This window comes from Meriones unguiculatus, chromosome 3, assembly GCF_030254825.1.
Source record: "Meriones unguiculatus strain TT.TT164.6M chromosome 3, Bangor_MerUng_6.1, whole genome shotgun sequence".
Classification (NCBI taxonomy): Eukaryota; Metazoa; Chordata; class Mammalia; order Rodentia; family Muridae; genus Meriones; species Meriones unguiculatus.
In genome coordinates this window covers 169,195,595-169,219,206 of record NC_083351.1, presented here as the reverse complement: position 1 = coordinate 169,219,206, position 23,612 = coordinate 169,195,595, and the positions used below count along the sequence as shown (strand labels likewise).

The following is a 23,612-nucleotide window of genomic DNA, read 5'->3' as shown; positions in this document are numbered from 1 at the left end:
CATAGCATTTGCAGTGATAGTTACAGTACATAAAATTGGAGAGTGGTGCAAACTATTCCACTGAATCTCACAAATGCTGCCAAAGATTTTCTTTTCTCCACCTCCTGATAAGAATATATTTCACGCTAACTCCTACCTTGTCCCTTTGTAGACTAACCTCATCCTGCTATATAGTCCATGTGCCTTATCTGTTCACCTCTTTCTGATCTCCAGTCCTCTAGATCCTCTGCTAAGGGACTTACAAACCCTGCCCATGCTGAAAGGATTTTCTGAGCCTTCTGTGAGAGGTTGGAGGAATTCTTCCATTTTATAGATAATCTGGCCAAGGCCACGTGGAAACATGTCTCAAATTCTATTTTGCTCACTTTGGGGGGGCTCTTTCCACATTCCAACTCCACCCCCCCTTCGGTGCTAAAATCAACAATGGGAACTATTAAATCAACTATTAAAAAGACTATGTAAAAGATGTGTACCAGTAAATTGAACTTGAAAATACAATAGAAAAAAACTCAGTTCAGAATAACAGTAAATTTATTTCAAAAATCACATATCACCACAAAAATGTATATAAAATGTACATATTAAAATGGACAACTTTATTGGAAAAAATGTAGAATACAAACAAAATGAGAAGTTACAAAATAATTTGAATATATAGAGTGTTTCTAATGGATATTCTGAAAAGGGGAATTCTGGATGTATAGACAGAACAAACATTAAACACAAAAGCTCCTTCAAAATAATGAAGTTATTTACTGAATATCAAAATGTAACCTAAGACTTCAGTACCTACAATGAGTTTAGAACACGTGCAAAACCAACAGACTGATCAGTGGAAGTAATCAGATGGCCGCCAAGCACAGTGTAACATACACAGTAAAGAAAACAGTAAGTACATACAGTAGGCACTAGTTTTCAAACCCTACTTTATTTGGGGGTTCCTTAAAGCTTATACCTTCTTTCCAATCCGAGAGTTCCAGGTAGGGGGAAAAAAGGAAGCTGGAAGGAATGTAGCCTTCTTTACTTCTTCCTGCTGAGTACGGTTGTAGGATTCTTTGGGGGGCAATACTGATGTTCATCATGAGGATATCCAGAAGTCCAGGTAACCAGCAAGCTAGCAAGCACAGCAAGAAGTCTTCCTCAGGCTCCTTGTCCAAGCCATCATGCTTTCTTCCTTGGGCCTATCATATTTATACGCTTCAAAGTCCTCAGAATTCAGCTAATTGCATCTGGCAAAGACCATTTCCCTGCACTAAGCAATAATCAGCGGTGAACAAACTAAAATCAAACACTTGCAATTATAACAAAAACATGTTCACATATCATAAACAAAAATGTTCACATTTCTTCCTTTATGTTTACAAATAATTGGCTTTTTCTCTAACATTAATAAACTATATGCAATAAGAATTCTGAGAATTATCAGGTTAAGTATTACATTTACAATGTCCAGTCCATTTGTATTTGACAACCTTGAAAAAAGTATTCCGCTATCTATCCTACCCTGGTAAATCCTAAATTTTTTACCTAAATTACTTTCTTGTCATGTCTTGGATCTATCAACCTAAAAACATCTATTTAGACCTTAAAACATATTTTTTAGACATAAACCATTGTCTTAAGATTAATTGTAGTAAAAATATGACTATCTGGTCTTCAACTGCACCAGAGACTTGAGAAGGAAATATTACTTAAGTATGTAGGAAGCATAGAGCAAGCAGCTTCCAGAACTATAGAAATGACAGAGACAGGTGACTGCCTGAAAAGTCACAGATCTTTCAGTGTTACTGGGGCACCCAATCTTCAGGCTACAGGCCCAGAATATTGGACAGGCTCTTGTGTGAAGCAAGGACTTTTAAGGACTGACCACTTAGTCTCTGCAAAGTTGGACAGTATATTTTCCAGGGTTCTGCTTGTTCACAGTTTGCTCAAACAGCCTGCTATCAGCAGTTGAAGAACAGTTTTGTTTTTTGTTTTTTTGTTTTTTGTTTTTTTGATTTTTTTTTCTCTAGTGGTTTTCTTGCCACATTTGTCCTTGCCACATTTGATGCCCATCATCTTCTTTGAAGTGGATTAGAGGTGCTGCAAGGAGCAATTGTGTCTATTAAAGAAGCCTTTTATTGTTAAAATCTTTAAATGCCATATTCTGTAGATCTCTGAAGTGTTTGAAGACCATCTATCTATCTGTCTGTCTATCTATAGAGCTTGTTTCTAGCTATGCACTATCTACTTAACCTTGAAAACATATACAAGAGACTAAATAAAGCTTATTTCAGTAATTAAACTAGTATCTAACAAGACTAAAAGTGAGATTACAGATAACTACTAATTTGCATCTCCAATCACCTTGAAGAGTTTGCATTAGTTTCATAAGACTAAAAATTTACCCCATATTTTCAAGTGAGCTGCATATGTACAATACATTAAGCAAAAGTTGATCAAAATAATCTTAAATTTATATCAATATATAATAAAGGTGTTGCATACATACAATACATTAAACAAAAGTTGAACAAAACAATCTTAAATTTTTATCAGTGTACAATAAATTAGTTACATATGTATAATACATTAATCAAAAGTTGATCAAAATAATCTTAAATTTCTATCAATATTCAATAATCCATAACAATATATATTTGACACAGTATATTCAATAATCTACCTTTTATTCTATCATCCTAAACTCCCCCTTTTTATACCCTTTTTTATCTCCTTTCCCTTAACACTAGCTAAGAGAAAGATAAGAGAAAAAGATAAAGAAGAAAAAAAGAAAGAGATCCCTGACTTTAACTTTGACTTTGCTTTCTCCCTTATCGTGGCCATTCTATAACCCATCAAATGACCAACAACATAAATTATATTTTGTTGTCTTGGGGAAAACAAACAAACAAACATCCTTTTGGTACCTTAAAAACTTAGGGTATTGGCCAAGCACTGGAAAACCTAGCTGTACTTTTTTTTTTTAAGTCTCTGTATCTTCTGTCTAATCTCTGTGTTTTCAGTCCAGTATCTGTTTTTTCTGTCTAGCCTTTGAGTTTTCTGTCTAGTCTCTGTGAGATGATCATTTGAGCTAGACCTTCTGAATTTAACCTGAATGTAGATCCTTGAGGAAACAGTAACTGAGGCAGTCTGTGAGGCAGAATCACCCAGGCTACTCACTTTATCTTCATAGGTATTTGGTCTTTTGTTCTGAAAACAAACAAACTTTTTAAAGGCAATATAGGTACATTTTTACATCATGAATACCATGATCCTTGCTTTTCAATCACTTCCCCCTGGTAGAGCTGCCTCACCAAGCCACAGGGGAAGAAGATGCAGATGTGCTCAGTCCTGAAGTGACTTGATGTGCTGGAGTGGAGTGGTGGGGAAGAGGTTCCCCTTTTCTGAAGAGTAGGGGAGGGTGGGAAAAAGAAAAAGAGAAAAGAAGGAGGGAGGTCCAAGATGGCAACAACCATCATGCACTGTATCTGAGGGGCACAGTATCAGAAACTCCAAAATTGGTGGGTGAGGGGCAGCTGAAGCCAGAACATCGACACTAAGGCTTCCTGGGTAAGAGGGAATGAGAGAGAAAGAGCATAATTAACACCATCTTGTTTTTCAGACATGATTTTGAATGGCCCTGTTCTTTAGGTGTCCCAAGTTCTCCCACCTCAGTTCCAGGAACATGGCAGGTGAAAAATCACAGGAGGAACTTGGCAAGAATAATTAGGCCCTGTACCTGGGGCCAACCAATGAAAGAAAAGTACACACATTAGCCCAGGTCAAAATGTTTTCTTTAGATATCCTGTTTGCCCCTTGCAGTTTGGCCAACTGGCCAGAACCAATCAGCTTAAAGGTTATCTCGCTTGCTAAACCCTCACCCAATCCTGTAACGCCAAGGATTGGAATTCCCCACTTGCGGTTTTTCCCTTTAAAACTCTTCCCTACTGAGGCTTGGGGACCCTCTTTCTGAACATCAGGGACAATTGATGGCCCAAGCTCAAGTTTGAATAAAGACCTGTGTGTTTTTGCATCAGACTCATGTTCCTGGTGGTCTCTTGGGGGTCTCATAATCTAGGCATAACAGGGACAACCCATGACCTGGGCCAGTTTGAATCCAGTTCACCCTTGGACGTCTCCAGGGCCTGAGAGTGGCAAATATTCAACCCCCTGTACTTTCCCTTGTCCCAAGCACTGGCTTGGTGGATGAGAGGGCAGTATGGGACTCTGAGGTCTGTGGCTGTGGCAGGTGGTGGCTTCCCCAAACAGAAGCCTCCATGCTTGGTGACTGAGACTGCAGAGCCAGCAGCGGTATGTGCCTCCCAGGTCTGCAGCTGTGGCAGACTGTGGCTGCCCCAAGTATGGGTCTCCTTGCCCAGTGGACAAATAGTGGACACCACTGAGCTGACAGATCTCTTACCTTTCATTTGCCCCTGTGGGCCCAAATCTGAGAGTAGAAAACTGTGAGCCCATATATGTGCTTCCCATATATGCCTTCGAGTGAGTGCACCTTCAAGTTGAAGAGTTTAAGTTAGCCGGGGTGACTCCATTTTGAAATGAGGAGCCATCTTGACTAGGAGCTGAACTCAGGTACCAGGAAATATCACAGCATGTGCACTTAGCAGAAAACAAATTTAACTCTTCTAGCAACAGCCTCCAGGAAATATCACAGAATAATACTTGATAGAAAATAGAGACAATTTCCCTGGCAACAATCAATGAGAATCGGTTGGGGGGGGATCCAAGATGGCGGCACTGGGAGGACACTCTTTCTGACCAGAAGCACAGTAACCAGCAGACAGAACTCTAGTCCTAAAACACAAGCGATTGTGTTTCCAAGGTGAGAAGATACACCACAGTGTGGCATTCAATCAGCTTCAACTCACCCATCTAAACCGTAAAAGAGGTCCCGGTTCCACCAGGCGCTTGGTCACCAGCCCAAAGCCACACACTGGCGTGCTCTGATCACTATCCCAGACTGAACTGTGGGCCCCACAACACCAGACACTGGGATTTCCAGTCGAGAGAAAACCCCACAGTGCAGGAAACGATTGAGACCAACCTTAGGTCACCCAGACAATCCCTGGAAAAGACCCGGGGTCTGGAAGGTGCCCAGCAGCCAGCCCAGGGGTGGGCACACAGATGCCAGCACAGAGTCCTGCCTACAAACCCAACTCACTGTTCCAGACAGAACTGAGGGCCCCAGGGCACCAAACACTGAGTTTCTCTGTCAGTTGCAAACCCACAGGGAGGGGAATAGCAGGTCTGACCTCAGAGCACTCAGCCGACACCTCCACCCCGAAAAGTTCTCCTGAAAAATTACCCAGTTTCGGCAGATGCCCAGGTGCCAAATCGCCAACAAGGCAGAGCCAGGGCTCTGCCTTGACAGACAGAATGGCCATCTCTAAAACACAGTCTGGGTGTCCCTGTTGGGAGGAAACCCCACAGCCAGGGGAATCATCAGTCCAATGCCACCCAGCTCCAGAAGACTTTCTGGATTCACGCAGGCTCTAGGCTCTAGGCTCTAGCCTTCTGCTACAAGCATGAGTGCTGTGCTCACCTGTCATTGAATACCGGTAGGGTACTGGGGCACAGAGCTGCATCCTCAGACCTACAAAGGCCTGGGAGCCATTAGAGCAGCCCTCAGAAACTGCTCCAAGGTGTGACCAGTTATCCCTAGCTAAACTGACAAAACTGCGGGACTTCCTGGCTCTTCCAGAGGGCTGCACCCAACAATTACACCTTAAGAGCAACAGCTGCTGCTCAATAAATTCAGAGCAAGAAACCCAGCAGCAGGGCAGCCATCTCCAGGACTTCTCCTGATGAGAGGAGAGTCTTCCTGAACTGTGGAGAGCTGCTTGTGTCGCACCCTAAAGATGGCGCCGGTTTCCACTTTCCGCCATCCCGACCGACGGCGAGTGCTCTCGTGATAAACAACTCCTTATTGGCTGTGGTGTGTCTGATGATCTGCTGTCTCTTCTGTGTACCTATCCGCACTTCCCACGTGGCTTCCTGGGATTGGTTGGCTCCGGGGTACTTATTTACTGGGGAGGGCTCTCCTGGGGGTCAGAAGATTGCTGGAACTTCCTGAATAAACTACTTGGAGAAGAGTTCGTGTGCCGTGCCTTCCTTGCTGGTCTAGGTGGTCGCGACACTGAACACCACAGTTACCACACAGGTCCATATGCCTAAGATGAACTATGACAATTCCTGAGAAGCACCACCATTCAGTTGACCATACCCAAAAAGCTGAGGAGATCTCGTTCAGAACCCCACCAAGTGGATTCTCCCCACCCCAGGACCCAGCAGGCACCAGAAATTAAGAGACAACACCTGAGACAACCAGATGGGTAGAGGCCAGCGAAAAAGCACAACCAACAAAAGGCAAAGCAATATGGTGTGGAGAGCCGGGGTTTGGTTGCCATGGCGCTGGCTTCCGCCCTCAAAACTGATAAACCGTTATGACTGTTGGGCAACCGTCATCATGAGCCCAGCCCGGGGCGTCATATGGGGTGATGAGCAACAGCCAATCAGGGACTGACACATCCTAGGCGGAGGACAGTTTCCTATATAAGGGATGGGTATCTGCCATTTGGGGTCTCCGTTTCTACTCGCTGTACGCTTATGCTCTCCCTCTCAAGATGCATTAAAGCTTTACTGCAGAAGGATCCTGTGTGTGCTGCGTCGTTCTTGCTGGCGAGACGATAGCGCAAGCCACAATATGGCATCCCTAGAACCCAGTTATCCAGGGGCAAGTAGCCCTGGACACCCTAACGTAAGTAAAATTCAAGAAGATGACCTTACATCTATGCTTATGAAGAGGTTAATGGAGGAAGCAAATAAAATTCATAAAGAATTAGAGGAAGATATAGTAAAACATGTCGGGAGCCGCATTCGCCATTACAAGATGGCGCTGGCTTCCTGTTTCCTGGTTCTTCTTGTCAGTGCTGTATCTTGCAGCAGCGCATGCGCCACAGGATGCTAATATGGATTTGAGTGCTCTCCCTATCAGAGAACACATGCTAATTGGGTATTGTGCGGAGCACCAATTACAGACGAGCACGTAGCCCTGCGGGCTATTTAAGCAGAGCACTCACAAGGCTTGAGGTCCTTCCCCATCTACTTTCAAGAGCTTCATAATATAGATTCTGCTGGACAAATCTTCGGTTGCCGCGTCATCCTTATCGGCGAAGGCTGCGCGCGACAAGTGGTGCCGAAACCCGGGAACCGCCGACCCCGGGCAGAGGAACGACTCGAAGGACCCCCGACTGCTCGTCGGAGGAAGATTCAAGCCAGCAGAGTGAAAAGCTGCAGCACTTTTCAGCAAGGTATGATTTCTGTGGTCTGGTGTATTCCGTTTCTCGTTGTTAGTTTCGTTTTTGTTTTACTGTGTTGTTTGTGTCTTAATTGTGGGAAACGGGGTAAAACTTGCATCTGCTTATGTTGCGATAGTGAATAAGTGGCCTTAAGACTCAGGTAGATAACTGAGCTGCCGCACCCTCTCCTGTAGATAAAGGAGCCATGGGTAACCAACTAACTAAAATCTTGCATTAAGGATGAAAGATGTAAGGAAAAAATCAAGGAAGGCCAACGGGCATTGTCAGACCATCAGGATAGTCTATCAGAAGCTGAGAAGGGAAAAAAGGCTAAGCAGGAAAGAAAGCCAATAAAAAAGAAAGTAAAAGGTAAAGATAAGCTAGCTGAACTTGAAAAAAGGGCAAAGCAACTTGCAAAGAAGGAAGAAGAGCTCGAACAGCGAGCAAAAAACTTAAAGCTGCTGCCTGCCTCTGAGAAAGGGGTAAGTAAAGGTGAGGAGGACCCTAAATTGTATCCTCTCCTCACTGAGTTTAAAAATTATACAATATCGTCCTCTTCCGAGGAGGAGACGTCCTCCGAAGGAGAGGATCAGCAAGAGTCATCTGACTCTGAGGAAGAGACAGGGCTTGATCCTGATGAACAAGCAGAATTAAAATGGAAGGATGTGCTTGATAATCAGTGGAAAGGACCGGATCCTATTTTAATAAGATCCAGGGGAGCTGTCTGTGTTTTTCCACAGGACAATCCATTCTGGGTACCGGAGTGCCTCACGCGAAAGCTCGTGACAGCTGAAGATGATCTTTCAACAGACACACCTGCTACTGCTTAAAGAATCAAGGACAGCGAGGAGGACCACTAATTCTACTCGAGTGGATTCATTGCCCACAGACTGGCTTTACCCTGGGTTTTGCCTTTTCTTACTTCAGATTGGGTGGGGGTGGGAATGTAACCTTGGTTGCAAGACTGCTCCTCTGTTTTTGGTTGCTTCGCAAATTCAAAAGACAACAACATGCAAAGAATGTGGCCATAGTTCAGGCTATGCTGGCTGTCGAACAGGGAACATCCCCTCAAGTTTGGTTAAACATGCTTAGCCGTTGAGACACTGTCAGAACTCATGGCACTCCTGACGGGCACAGGTTCCCATTGCACCGGGATGCTGTTCTGAACAGACCTTTGCATCTCCCAGGGCTCAGGTTCCCATTGCACGGGGTTCAAGGTGCAAAGGGTCTCTTATACTATGTAACCTCCTTGATCGCTTATGCTGTTGAGTCAGTGAGCCGATCGGAAATCTCATAGTATTACATTTTGGCTTGGCTTGTAATTTTAAAGAAAGGGGGAGATGTCGGGAGCCGCATTCGCCATTACAAGATGGCGCTGGCTTCCTGTTTCCTGGTTCTTCTTGTCAGTGCTGTATCTTGCAGCAGCGCATGCGCCACAGGATGCTAATATGGATTTGAGTGCTCTCCCTATCAGAGAACACATGCTAATTGGGTATTGTGCGGAGCACCAATTACAGACGAGCACGTAGCCCTGCGGGCTATTTAAGCAGAGCACTCACAAGGCTTGAGGTCCTTCCCCATCTACTTTCAAGAGCTTCATAATAAAGATTCTGCTGGACAAATCTTCGGTTGCCGCGTCATCCTTATCGGCGAAGGCTGCGCGCGACAAAAACAGATTATGGCCATTCGTAAAGAAATACAGGAAGATGCAACCAAACAGTTTGTGGCTTTCAGAGAGGAAATGATTAAATCACTGAAAAAAAAAAGAAACAGAGGAATGTTCAAACAAATAGGTGAAGGAATTGAAGGAAAATACAGTCAGACAGATGAAGGAAATCAACAAAACAGTTGAAGATCTGAAGATAGAATTAGAAAAATTAAAGAAAACACAAATGGAGGAAATCATGGAGAGGGAGAACCTAGGAAAAAAAACAGCAACTACAGAGGTAAGCATAACCAACAGACTATAAGAGATGGAAGAAAGAATCTCAGGTGTGGAAGATACAATGGAAGAAATGGATGTATTCGTCAAAGAAAATAAATGTAAAAAATTCCTGACACAAGCCCTCCAAGAATCGGTTGGAAAAATTCTCCCCAACATACCAGGTGTGGTTTAGATGAACAACCATTTTAAGTTAGATTTCAGCTAGAAGGTCATCTCTCTCCTCTGACTCTTAACCAATCCTGTAATGCCAAGGCACAAACCTCCTGCTTGCTGTCATGGAAACCCCCTACTTGCAGATTTTCCCTTTAAAACCCCTGCTCATCCAGGGATCTGGGTCCCTGGATTCTCTACTCCTGCATCAGTGAAACTTGGGTCCTGAGTTTGATCGCTCTCAAAATAAAGCTCTTTTACTCTTGCATCAAGGCGTCGAGTGGTCTCTAAGGGTCTCGTGATCCTGGCATAACAAAGTGAGTGCGTGCGGAGCTCCAGATACAGGGTCCCTCTGCTAGCAGCCAGATATCAGATGCCTCCCACCCACATGCCCACTGTGGGCAACACAGAGATCCCTGGGACAGCATTCCCAGGGCCTGAAGCCCCTGTTCTGTGGGTCTCCCAGTGGCATCCCAGGCAAATACCTGGAGCAAAGAAGGTGCAACCCAGACAAATCAGAATACCTGGAGGACAATAGGACAGGCCTGTGGGCCACTGTGGCATTCGGGGCACCTGCTTATGTGTATTGCAACCACAAACGGTGCCCAACTGCATTTATGCTTTCACTTCCAGGCATCTACATGCTCTAGTGCCCTGTCCTTCAAGGCACACTTCCACGTACACTTCCATGCTTGTGCAAACACGCCAGCAACATTTCTCCCCTAGCTACAGCTGAAACACCAACATCCACTCTTGAACCAGTGGACCTCTCTCATCTTCCTGAAGAATACTCCAGACACCAGAGACAGATGGACACAGTCTGAAGTACAGATTCCGGGAACAGTGAAGGTTACAGATAACCAGATGGCTAGAGGTTGGCATAAGAACACATGCCCTCCCCCCCCCCAAAAAAAAAAAACAAAATCAGGACATCATGGCTTCACCAGCAACCCCAAAAAACAATGGATATTTTAAGTCATCGGAAACACAGTGTATTGAAGCAGAAGCTGAGACTCATAGCCAAACTTAGGGCAGAGTGCAGGGAATCTTATGGAAGAAGGGGGAGATAGAAAGACCTAAAGGGGACAGGAGCTCCACAAGGAGACCAAGAGAACCAAAATGCCCAGGGGTCTTTGAAGAGACTGATACTGCCACCAAGAACCATGCATGGAGATAACCTAGAACCCTTGCTCAGATGTAGCCCATGGCAACTCAGTTTCCAAGTGGGTTCCCTACTAAGGAGAGCAGGGGCTGTCTTTGACATGAACTCAGTGGCTGGCTCTTTGATCAACTCCTCCTGGTGGGGGTGTGGGGAAGGTACCCATGCCAGGCCACAGAAGAAGACAATGCAGCCAGTCCTGATGAGACCTGATAGGCTAGGGTCAGATAGAAGGAGCAGAGAACCTCCCCTATCAGTGGACTAAGGGAGGGCATAGGAGGAGAAGAGGAAGAAAGGGTGGGATTGGGAGGAGACAAGGGAGGGAGCTATAGATGGGATACAAAGTGAATAAATTATAATAAATTTTAAAAAAATGTAGAAATGTTTGGGTTTCTAATAACCATAAAATAGGAATAATATATAGGTATATTCTTAAGACTATAAACAAATCAATTGACCATATGCAGTGTATCCAAAATGGTGGCAACCAGTGCGCACCGTATCTCAGAGGCAGAGGATCTGAAACCCCGAAATTGGTGAGTGGAGGGGCAACTGAAGCCAGAAAATCAACATTTAGGCTTCCTGAACCAGAGGGGACATCACATGCACTGAGACCACTTAGATGCAGGTCAACCGTGGACTTCTCTGGGGACAGAGAGAAGCAAACATTCAAACTGCTTGCACTTCCCCATTACTGGCCTCCCTCCTCCTCTGTGGAACTGGCCCACGGAGATTCTTAGAGACACTTGGAGACTCCAGGAACTCTCAGAACAAAATTCGATGCCTGGGGACTGTGACAGCAGAGGCAGAGCTCCCAGCTCTACAGCGGCAGCTGCCAGCTATACCAACCTTGTGAGTCTCAGATCCACAGTACCATCCTTCTGGGTCCCTGGTCTGCGAGCAGCTATATGGACTCCACAGGGTCTCCCAGCCAGTGATTACATGGGCCGCCTATCCCTCAGTGGCGGACAGCTGGCTATACAGCCACGAAAGTCCACAAGACCCGCCAAACCACCCAGGAACACCAGGTGCTGGACCACCTACCTCTGTGGACCACTGCAGTGGCTCCCCAGGACTACCCAGCAGGCACCTGGACTGGCATCCCAGTTCTGCTGCTGCAGCTGGACTCCCAAGTTTGGCAGCTGCAGCAACATTTAGCTGACAGAGCTCGTCCTCCTGCATTTGACACAGCAGGCCCAAAACTGAGAGTAGAGAACAAGGGGAACCCTGTGCTTTCCGATTTGACCTGCCAGAGAGTGAGTGTGCCTTCAAGTGCCTGCAGAGCCCCAGATCCAGGGTCCTTCTAAGCCAGCAGCCAGACAGCAGATCCCTCCCACCCAAGCACCCACTGTGGGAAACAGAGGGACGGTGTTCTCAACATTGAAGCCCCTGTTCTGCAGGTCTACCAGTGGAGTTCAGGCAAATAACTCCATGAGCTCAGACAGAGCTGAATACCAGTGACCTGCAGGTCGCTGAGGTAGTCAGGGGATCTGCAAATGGGAATTGTGCCTGCAAAGACCTGAAGCGCCTGCAGTCACTTTGGTGCCTGCACAGTGCCCCTGGCCACACTTCAGGTGTCTACATTCTCTAATACCCTGTCAGTCAAGGCCCACTTCCACACACACTCACATTCACATGCTCGCCAGCATTTGTCCTTCTGCACCCTCAAATCTTCCTCCCTTAGGTACAGCTGAATCACCAATGCACACTCTCAGACCTCTGGACCTCTCTTATCTTCCTGAAGAATTCTCTAGACACCAGAGAAAGACAGTACCACTCTGAACTGCAGAATCCAGGAACAGTGAAAGTTACAGATAAGCAATTGGCCAGAGGTTGGCATAAGAACGCATCCAACAAAAATCAGGACATCATCCATCACCAGCAACCCCAAAAGTCAGTGTATACTCCAATCCATCAGAAACACAGGGAAAATATTTTAAAGCTATACTTATCCAGTTATTAGAGGCACATAAGAAGGAAACAAACCTCTTAAAGAAATAGCCACACAAATGGAAGCAAATAAAGAGGAAATGAACAAAGCTTTCAAAGAAGCACAGGCAAATATAGCCAAACAAACAGAGGCACAAGTAGAGCACAGTTTCTAGAATATAGAGAGAAAACCAACCAAAAAAATAGAGACCAACATAGACAGACAGGAATTCACATTCAAACAAATGAAGGAAATGGTGCAAGGCATGAAAACACAATTGGAATCAATAAAGAAAACACCAACAGAGAAAACCTGGAGCTGGAGAACTTAGAAAAAAGATCAGGAACCACAAAGGGAAGCATCACCAATAGAATACAAGAGATGGAAGAGAGAATCTCTGATGCTGAACATACATTGCAGAAATTGATACTTCTCTCAAAGAAAAAGCAAAATCAGAAAAGTCCCAAACACAAAACATCCAAGAAATCAAGGCCACAATGAAAAGATGAAATCTAAGAATAATAGGAATTGATGAAAAAGAAGGTACCAGGCTCCAATGTCCAGAAAATATCTTCGAGAAAAATCATAGAAGAAAATGTTCTCAACTTAAAGAAAGAGATGTCCATAAACATACAAGAGGTCTACAGAACACCAAATAGACTAGACCAGAAAAGAAACTCCTTACATCACATCATAATCAAAACACTAATTCTACAGAACAAAGAAAAACTATTAAAAGAAGCAAGGGAAAAAGGTCAAGTAACATATGAAGATAGACCAATCAGAATCATACCAGACATCTCAACAGAAACTATGAAAGCCAGAAGGGCCTGGGTAGATGTTATGCAGACTTTAAGGGACTACAGATGCCAACCCAGACTACTCTATCCCGCAAAGCTTTCAATCAAGATAGATGGAGAAAACAAAATATTCCATGACAAAACTAAATTTAAGCAATATCTACACAGCAAACTAGCCCTACAGAAGATACTAGAAGGAAAACTCATTGATTCTTTGAATAGTTTTATTTGTTTCTAATTGATTGATTTCCACCCCGAGTTTGAGTATTTCCAGCCATGTGCTCCTCTTGGGTGTATTTGTTTGTTTGTTTGTTTGTTTCTAGGGCTTTCAGTTAGGCCATTAAAATGTAAACTGGTACAACCACTTTGGAAATCAATCTGGCACTTTCTCAGACAACTAAGAATAGTGCTTCCTCAAGATCCAGCTATACCACTCCTAGGTATATATACAAAAGTTGCTCAAGTACACAACAAGGACATTTGTTCAACCATGTTCATAGCAGCTTTATTCATAATAGCCGGAACCTGGAAACAACCCAGATGTCCCTCTGTTGGGCCTGATAAGGCCTGCTGCATCTACCTGAGCCTGGCTCGAATTTGGAGACCAGTCTTTAGCTTCCGATTTAAAAGGCGCCACTTCTGGGCAAAAGTGACTCAGCATAGCTGCCTTAAAATCAACCCTGCCTGGTAACTGTTAAGTGGAGTTTTGTCGCTGGCCTACCTCTCCCTGCACCATTTCACCTCGCCCTCTACGTCATCTTACCTCACTTCCTTTACCCTGCCCCTTGACCCAAACCTATAGAAAGGACCGCTTATTCAATAAACCAAGTTCCTGCTTCGACAGATCTTCCAGCTCGGGTGTTTTATTCCCTGGGGCATCCAGGGAGGTTTGGGCCACTGACATTTGCCATCCCACTCAGCCACGGGGGGGGGGGAGGGGAAGGTGTCCAGCTGGACTGGCCACCCTCCTCTCAGCTCTACCTGCTGGATACCTACCCGGCATCCCTCAACTGAGGAATGGATACAGAAATTGTGGTATTTTTACACAATGGAATACTTCTCAGTAATCAAAATTGAAGAAATCACAAAATTTGCAGGCAAATGATGGGGTCTAGAAAAGATCATTCTGAGTGAAGTATCCCAGAAGAAGAAAGACACACATGGTATATACTTACTTATAAAGACCTACAAGATATGATAAACATAATGAAATCTATACACCTAAAGAAGATAAACAAGAAAGAGGACCCAGGGTAAGATGATCAATCCTCACTTAGAAAGACAAATGGAATGGATGTTGGAAGTAGGAGAAACAGGACAGGAGCCTACCATAGAGGGCCTCTAAAAGACCTACCTAGCAGTGTATCAAAGCAGATGCTGAGACTCATAACCAAACTTTGGACAGAGTGCAGGGAATCATATGAAAGAAGGGGGACTTAGTATGACCAAGGACAGGAGCTCCACAAGGACCAAATATATCTGGGCAGAGGGATCTTTCCTAAGACTGATTCTCCAACCAAGGACCATGCATGGATATAACCTAGAACCCCTGCTTAGACATAGCCAACAGCAGCTCAGTATCCAAGTGGGTTCCCTAGTAAGAGGAAAAGGGACTGTCTCTGACAGAAACTCAGTGGCTAGCTCTTTGACCTCCCTTCCCCCCCAAGGGAGGAGCAGCCTTGCTAGGCCACAGAGGAGGACACTGCAGCCAATCCTGATAAAACATGATAAGCTAGGGTCAGATGGAAGGGGAGGAGGACTTCCTCTATCAGTGGACTTAGAGAGGGGCAGGGGGGAGATGAGGGAGGGAGGGAGGAATTGTGAGGGAATGAGGTAGGGGGCTACAGCTTGGATACAAAGTAAATAAACTGTAATTAATATCAAAAATAAAAATTTAATTAAAGATTAAAAACCAATCAATTGGTATTAAAGCCATGACATTCGGAAAAGTTTCATCATTAAAATATAAAATATATTTATATTTATATGTTTATATAAAATATATTTTCAAAGCATCACAATAAACCACACACATACAAAAATGTTCACCCTCACTATCACTTAAAACTAACATCATACACCTTACACCTCATATGGTGGTCACAGCTTAGAGGATCTAGCATTGAAGGCCAGCATTGGCTACATTATGATCCATATTTAAGGGAAAAACATCATTGTAGCAATGATTGAGTTGACAAAATTATTTTAGATTATGATCAGTCTCTAGCAAGATAAATACTATCATATTAGTGATGGGAGAATAAATTGGTAAACTCAAAAGTAAACATGCTGTTATGTATATATCTTAAGCCTTTAAATTATATGGAGACCACATGGCAGAAATCCCATACCTAGAAAAATTCTGCTTATGGAAATGAGCATAGATGTTTAAGAATTTATATAGGGATGTTATTTATATTAGCCAAAGAAATAATCTAAAAAAAAAAAAAAAACAACAACAACAAAGAAATGTTTCATTGACTCTATCATATACTAAAGAAATCCCAAACAGGAAAGTTAATAATATAAAGAAATTTATAAAAGGTAAAAACTGAAATAGCATGAAAATTAGGCAACAGGGTTGAAGGGGAAAACAACTGAAGACTCAAGGTAGTAAGATAACTGGTCATTAAAACTTTGTGTAAATTTACATGAGCCAACAATTGTTTAAAAGAAACCAACTCAGTTGTCTTGAGGAAAGAAAGGCACAGGAGACAAGGTATCACACAAGAAAAGTGCATAACTTAGCCTGGCTGTCTCAAATATAAAGATATTATAACACATTCTGCCACCTTCCCGACTTTCAAAAGTCACATTAGACTTTAGCCATCAGGACCATCATGGGGATACCCTAGGTCTGGGGAAAGTCTCCCTGTCTTGTTTCTTTCTGACAGCATAGACAATGTGCGCATTGTGAGTATCGTGATTTTGCTCAGTGCCAAACTACAGCTACATGGAGTTAAGCGGGAGGGAGCTATCGCGAGCTCAGGTGGCTGTGATTCTAAACGGTTAGAAATGTACAGAGTAAAGAAAAGACACCAGCCCTGTCCAACACACAGAGCTCAAGCAGACAGGGAGAGAAGTGTTTGAGAAGCTGTTTTGGTGGGTTTCCCATCAGGGGTTTGAGAAGTCTAGGGGGCAGTGATGAAGAGAGAGAATCCCTCTCTCCAAAAGGGAAAGAAGCAAGATGTGCATTAACATTACTGAGCACTTAAAGTAAGATTTCCCAGAACTAATAGATTGGGTAATCTGTGTGCGCACATGATTAAAACTGGCTCCAGAGTGTGTGACAGTTTGTGTGCAATATCCATGCTCATAAAATCCTTCCAATTTTCTCCAAATTACAATAAATTCCAATTTAACCATATTGCATAAATTTTACACTTATGCCTCTGTAATAACATTAATCCTCCCCTCACCCTGTAACATGTTTATAGGCTACATACTGTTTTTTTCTTTCCACACAATGTGATGTTTTGTTTATTTGGGGTTAACATCTTTCATGAGAATTAGGCTGAGGTATACCTATGGCATTTACCTTGCAAACTTTCTTGTAAGAAAGGGAGATGAGCTCCAGTTTGGGGTCTGAAACAGCTTAATGGAATGAATGGAAGCCAGCCACACCTTTTGTGTTCAGTTTGTTTTCCTTAGTGTGGTTTTGAGGTATGGTCTTATGATGGGTCCCAGGCTGGCCTCGAACTCAAGATTCCCTCATCCTCTCAGCTTGCTGAATACTTTGTGAGCCCCAGTGGACAGCCAACCATACCTTTCAGTCCCCAGCCTGTGTTCATGATCACAACACTGAGCTTCTTGGAGACCCCATTCCACATCTATATTTTGAGTGGGAAAAACAATTAAGCTATCACGGGAACTCCAGTTATTAGGGGATGATGAGATGGCCCACAGAGGACCTGAGTTCCGGTCCCAGAACCCATAGCAGGTGGCTTACCAGTACCTAGAACTACAGTTGGCATCTCTGGCTTCTGCAACCATTCACATACATAATCATATTGTGCAAGGGCACACACACACACACACACACACACACACATTCACACAAACACATGCACACATACAAATACACATACATTCACATATGCACACAATCTTTTTAAAAAAGAGAACTAGAGCTACTGTAAAATGCAATCATTATAATATGTATTTACCAGTTTATCAGTTTTCTTTGTTATCCCATTTAATCCTGAGAATGACCATATTCTTTACCCCATTCTGAATTTTACAGAACAGAGGTATGAAGGGTCCCACCACTGGGCTGAGGCCATATTACTATGAGGAGGCTGAGATTCAAACCTGGTCACTGACCCCAGAGTCTGGGTTCCTGGTTACCACAGCATCTCCCTCTATAAGAGAGCACATTCAGTCCGGTAAGATGGCTCTGTGGATAAAGGTTGTGCCACCAAGCTGACAACCCCGAGTTCCATCCGTGTGGTGGAAGGAGATAACCGAATCTCTCAAGTCATGTGACATCTGCCGGCAACCTGTGACATGAATTCTCTCCAGATGCAAAAATAACCATAATGAAAGGTGGCTTCTTAGCGGAGGCCATCAGAAAACAGTAAGAACTGTCGCTGAGTAGTTGTGACTCCCCTTTAAAGCGCTGCTTGTCAAGCCTCGACACCAGCTCATGCTCCCAGAGGCAACACCACTTTGTATTTATTTTTCAGCTCAGGACTAGCGTACCATAAATACGTGTGCATTTGTTAAAAATAACGGCTAAATGGTTAAAAGTCTTGCAAAGATAAATCCAGAAGCTAATGCACCCTACAGCTCAAGGTAAGAAAGAATGGCTGGTGTAAATCGTGTCAGTATACCATCAGCATAAAGCATCTGGGCACTATGTATTAGCCAGCAACCTCCACTCTGCACATAAATCTTCATGCAAGCAATACTTTTGACACCAATCACTTCCCGGGATAAAATACAGTTTTGTAGAGGAATAATTTCAACACCACATGAAACGGGATCCTCCCACAAAAGCGGCATTCATTTTTTATATAAAAATAAAATAAAATATGCTCACAGTGTTGGGTGACATAACCACCAAACACAAAATAAATGCGGTTCTGTACTTTCCCCAAATTTTCTGCATTTAGTCTGATTTTTCTCCCCTAAATATTAATGTCTTATGCACATCGGAGAGTAAGTGTTGAGAACTGGTCAGCTTTCAAAGCTTTAATAGCTGTGTATTTCCTTGTGACACCCACCCCACCCCTGCAAGCAGATTGGTGGACATTTTGGTCAAACTAAAGCATCGTTCTAAAGGGCAGATTAACTCTGCTTATTTTCAACAAACACATCATTTCAACAAGCAGGACACACATACATGCATGCATACATATACACATGCACATACATATGATATACACATACATATACATCCATTCTCCTCATCTAAAGCCCCTGTAGATCTGATGGATGATTACCACTTGTTATATATGTAAAAGGCTTCAGGGGGTTAGGTGAACTAGAAGCATCCATGCAGTGAGGTGGGATAAGCAGGCTCTATTCCACAGAGAGTTAAGAAGTGAAGAGAGACTAGCAGCCTACCCCCCAGGGCAACACCTAATTTTCATACCCAAGTTGCATGTTTGGGAGATGATCTCTCCCTGGGTAGGTTAGCAATGGAGAGGAGTCCTGTCATTCACTGTATACAAATCTGAGAAGTCCCTAGGCACCATCTTGAGAGGAATGCTGTTGATTTTAAAAATGAGGTACCTGAATTGGTACCTCGTCCAGTGGTCATCAGAGAGGTGTTGTCCAACAGCAACTAATGGGAGCAGATGCAGAAACGCACAGCCAAACACGAGGCGAAGCCAGGGGAATGGGAGGAAGGATCTAGGAACCAGTGAGTCTGAGGATACCACAAGAACACAGCCCAAAGGAATGAGCTGGGCTTACAGAAAGTGAAGCGGCTATGATGGACCCTCCATAGGTCTGTGCTGGTCCTCTGCACACATATTATGGTTGTACACCTTGGTGTTCTTGTGGAACTCCTAACAGTGGGAGCGGGGGATAACTCTGATGCTTTGGCCTGTACTTGGGACCCTTTTCTTCCTAGTAGGTCTCCTTGTCCAGTTTGATATGAGGGCTTGCTTGTTCCTAGCCTTATTGTAATTTGTTACACCGTATTGGGTTGATATCCCTGGAAGGCCTGCTCTTTTTCTTTCCTTTTTTTTTCTTTTTTAAGGGAAATTAGGAGTGGATCCAGAGGAAAAGGGAGATAAGGAGGGGCACTGGGAGAAGTGGGGGGAGGGAAAACTGCAGTTGATATGTAACATATGTTAATAATAATAATAATAATAATAATAATTGTTGTTGTTGTTGTTAATAAAATGAACAAGAGGAGACATCACATGAGCTGAGACCATTTAGATTCAGGTCACCCGTGGACTTCTCTGGGAACACAGAGTGGCGAACATTCCAACCACTTGCACTTCCCGGTTTCCGGCCTCCCTCCTCCTCCACAGAGCCAGCCCACAGAGACTTTTAGAGACTCTTAGCACAGGATTCACTGCCTGGGACTGAGACAGCAGACACAGGGCTCCGAGCTCCTCAGCCACGGCTGCCAGCTGTACCAGCCTTCAGAGTCCCAGATCTGCCTTATCATCCTTCCAGATCCTGGGTCCGCGAGCAGCCATGCCGACTCTTCAGGGCCTCCCAGCCAGTGACTGTAAGGGTCACCCAATCCCTCAGTGACAGACAGCCCTGTACAGCCACCAAAGTCGCCAGACTCACCAAACCACCTGGAGTACACCAGGTGCCGGGCCACCTAGGTCTGTGGACCACTGTTGTGGCTCCCCAGGACTTCCCAACAGGCACCAGGACCTGCCTCTCAGTTCTACTGCTGCGGCTGGACTCCCCAAGTTTGGCAGCTGCAGCACCACTGAGCTGAAGGAGCTCCTACACCGGCACTGACCCAGCAGGCCCAAAACTGAGAGTAGAGAACAGGGGCAGCCCCTGTGCTTGTGGCAGCCCATCTGGAGTTAATGGCAAGTTGGAGTATGCATCTGAGCAGTGGAATTCGGCCTCTTGGCCCTGGCTCCAATCTAAAGCTTGGTGTCTCAGAGACTGACCCTGGCTGTTCTACAGCAAAGGGCTCCGATCCTGAGAACTAGACAATAAGTTCCATGCAATCATGGTAACCAGATAGCAGGTTCTGTGTAACCTTGAGTGAGCCCTTGTATATTTTGGCTAAGTAAAGTTGCCTCCGTGAGAAAGCACTTTTTCTTTTCTGCTATATCATTGTTGGTTTCACTATTATTACATTGACACCTCCATCAGAGCCTAGACTTGGTGTGCCTCTTTGTGCTGCCCTGTCTCTCTCCCCCCAGCCTTCACTCAGGTGGTATTCAGGTGCCACTGCAGGCCAGGAACAGATGGAGCCGAAACCCTGGGATCCTGAGATTGAGGACCAAAACCCCTGGATCCTGAGATTGAGGACAAGCTGAGGCCAATGATATGGGCCACAGGAGCACACGGGAAGCAACTGACTAAGGTAGAGTCTAGTGGCCATCATGGGGCAGGGAACTAGTAAGATGGGATTTATGAGATCCCTCAAATAGGATAAACTCCCTAATCCCTTTAATATGTAAATAAAGTTTGTTCCTGGTTTCGAGACATAGGTGCCTTTGATCTGGAAATTTGTGAAAAGGAATCTCACAAGCTAAAGAGTTACTAGGGGAAATTAGAGCAGCCAAACAAACAAACAAAGAAAGTACTTCTAAGGTTATTTTAAATGTTCATCCAAGAGCTCAAGCTAATTTATGTAATTTGAGAGCAAAAATTGATTTAGGAGAGAAGCTAGATAATGAGGATGAAAAGGAGTCAGAGAAAAAAGCTGCCAAGTCTCATAGCCTTCCACCCCATGGGTGTGGGTAGCATGGGATCACTGCAGGAAGATATTACTGTTCTCCGAGAGGAAATCCACTTAGAAAGAGAACAGGTTCAATTGTTAAAGAAAAATTAAAAAGTTAAATGTTAATAGTAATGATGATGATAATAATAATAATGATGCTAATTTTAATGTAACACAGAAAGGAAATTCATTCAGTGGACTTTCTTTTCTGCAGCAATTGGTTTTATAAATGCTAATCCAGCCTGTAAAACAGCTATCAGACCCTATCGAGCTAAAGCAAACTTAACTGGTTATATTAAACTTTGTGCTGATATTGGGCCGCTCTTGACTATCATGCTTAAAATTACAGCTAAATCCAGTAAAAAGAGTTTTATCTGTATGTTTAAATATATGGCCATTATATGTTTATTTTTGACTGAATTTAAATTGTTAATATGCTTTATATGTCCAGGTTATACGTCAAAGTCACTGGATATATTGTAAAGTTATATTCAAACTGTTGTTTAAAATATATATATATGCATATATGTTTATAAGGTCTATAAACGCATATGTTTAAAAGATAACCATATGAAATGACTCTGCCATCTTTGCCACATGGTATGGACTAAAAAAAATCATAAAACCTCTTAGTTAACATAAATTTTATTTCCTTTTAGACTAAAAAGACAAGTGTCATTTTAAATTGGTAATGGTTTTGGTAATTAAATTATTTGCACTGGTAAATGTTCAAGTTTGGTTTTGACTTTTAAAATTATAAATATGCTTTATAATTTTACTCCTAAAGAGGATGCTTTGTTTTAATATTGCAAAAACAGGTTTGGAAAATATTTAAATGTTTAAGGCTATGAAACATTTTGGAATTTATCAGGTATTTTAAAATAATAGCCTTTGGGAAGTCTAGCAAAGAACTTGGAACAGTTTCTCAACCCTTTGGGGGAAGAAAAAAAAAACCTTGATATTTATTTTATTAACTTATTTGCCAAATGAAACCAAGCCATGCTGTTTGAGCCAATTAAGAAAACTGCAGTTATTACAGTGTATCATGTCAGGATGGTAAAGACACATGAAATAATTTAAAACATTCTGGACCACTGAAAGAAACCACAAGAAGGATTTTAATGGAAGTTTTATGTAGTCTGAAAAGCAAGAGAGAAGGCAAAAAGACTGGAATAATAAAGAAAAGGGATATTAAAGAAAAGAATAGCTTGTCTAAAATAAGACTGGTTAAACCAGAAGAACAAAGCTAGGAATCTGAAGGTATATAAAAATGTTATAAAAGGTTAGTGTATGTATGGAAAGCAAGAGGGCATTTATGATTTGAGAAATAACTGTAAAATATGTAGTTCTTCATTTAAAAGGATGGAGATTCTTCAATGCAAACTGTAATCTGCCAATGTAATCCATCAATGTAATTGACCATATAAACAAATTGAAAGAAAAAAAAAGCTTCACGATTATTTCCTTAAATGCTGAAAAAGCATTTCACAAAATTCAACACCCATTCATGTTTAAAGTTTTGGAAAGATCAGGGATACAAGGCACATACCTAAACATAGTAAAAGCAATATATAGCTAACCTATAGCCAACATCAAACTCAATGGAGAGAAACTTAAATCAATCCCACTGAAATCAGGGACAAGACAAGGCTGCCCACTGTCTCCACATTTCTTCAACATAGTACTTGAAGTCCTAGCTAAAACAATAAGACAATGAAAGGATATCAAGGGGATACAAATCGGAAAGGAAGAAGTCAAAGTATCACTATTCGCAGATAATATGATAGTATATATGAGCAACCCCAAAAATTCAACCAGAGAACTCCTTCAGCTGATAAACACCTTCAGCAAAGTGGCTAAATACAAAATCAACTCAAAAAAAAAAAAATCAGAAGCCCTCCTGTATACCAAAGACAAAAGGGCTGAGAAAGAAATTAAGGAAACAACACCCTTCACAATAGCCACTAATAACATAAAGTACCTTGGGTGACTCTAACCAAGCAAGTGAAAGACCTGTTTGAAAAAAACTTCAAGTCTCTGAAGAAAGAAATTGAAGAAGATATCAGAAGATGGAAAGATCTCCCATGCTCATGGATCAGTAGGATTAACATACTGAAAATAGCCATTCTGCCAAAAGCAATCTACAGATTCAATGCAATTCCCATCAAAATACGAACACAATTCTTTACAGACCTTGAAAGAAAAATTATCAACTTCATATAGAAAAACAAAAAACCCAGAATTTCCAGAACAATCCTGTACAACAACAGATGGTCTGTAGGTATCTCCATTCCCGATCTCAAGCTGTACTACAGAGCAATAGTAATAAAAACTGCATGGTATTGGAATAGAAACAGAATAGTGGATCAATGGAACCGAATAGAAGACCCAGAAATAAACCCATATGCCTATGGATACTTGATTTTTGACAAAGAAGCCAAAACCATTCAATGG

The 23,612-nt window shown here is 43.0% G+C and overlaps 1 long non-coding RNA gene across 1 annotated transcript in view; it reads right to left on the bottom strand.

Annotated features, from left to right (window-relative positions):
• Nucleotides 1-513: 513 nt before the first annotated feature.
• The window catches only part of LOC132653201 (uncharacterized), a 63,843-nt gene continuing 40,744 nt past the window's right edge, over nucleotides 514-23,612 (bottom strand). Inside the window, exon 4 of the long non-coding RNA XR_009590969.1 lies at nucleotides 514-3,548. This is a non-coding gene — a long non-coding RNA (uncharacterized LOC132653201). The remainder of the gene's footprint in view (nucleotides 3,549-23,612) is intronic.